Consider the following 772-nt stretch of genomic DNA (forward strand, 5'->3'; position numbering starts at 1 on the left):
TGGAGAATGTCCTCGAGGCCAATTGAGGCCATATTCATAAATACTATCACCATACTTTATCTTACCCTGCTTCAATAAAATATAACATGTATTACATCATCCAGATCAATCAGGAGTCCCTGATGTGCATCTTGCGTATTGGTCTCAATACTTTTGCTATGCCCGGTACGGCACCAACCTCCATTCTTGCGTTTACTCGACCACCCAGCTTTCTCATCAACTATGCATGGCTAGTAAATAGGGGCTTGTCCTTTGACCGCATGCTCTTGCGATACTTGGTGATAAGACCGTTACTCCCTAAATCAAAATCTTGCTTAGAAAGGGACTACTCATAATTGAATCATACCCATAAACTCTTTGTTAAATAATAGGCAATGGATTAGTAAGCATTGTGTTAGATGTGATATCCTGGTGTTGAGCATGCTGCTCATGCTCGTAATCTGTTCTAGTCATGTATATATAAATGTGTTCTAGTCAGAAATAAAGGCAGTCACAAAGCGTTCAACACATGGCGCAATCGGTAGTCCGACTGTGGCCTCCTGTGTGGCTCTCCCCATAGAGGGGATCCAGCACAGTGTGTGGCTCTCCCCGTGGAGGGGATTGAGCAAGGTGTGTGGCTCTCCCCGTGGAGGGGATTGAGCAATATGTGTGGCTCTCCCCGTGAAGGGGATTGGAGCATTGAGGCAACAGCCAAAGACCATTACCCAGGCGCCTCGTGACCCGGTTGGCACCGTGATCCGCCCGGTTGGCGGCGTGATCTGCCTGGACGGCC

This window comes from Tigriopus californicus, chromosome 3, assembly GCF_007210705.1.
Source record: "Tigriopus californicus strain San Diego chromosome 3, Tcal_SD_v2.1, whole genome shotgun sequence".
Taxonomy (NCBI): Eukaryota; Metazoa; Arthropoda; class Copepoda; order Harpacticoida; family Harpacticidae; genus Tigriopus; species Tigriopus californicus.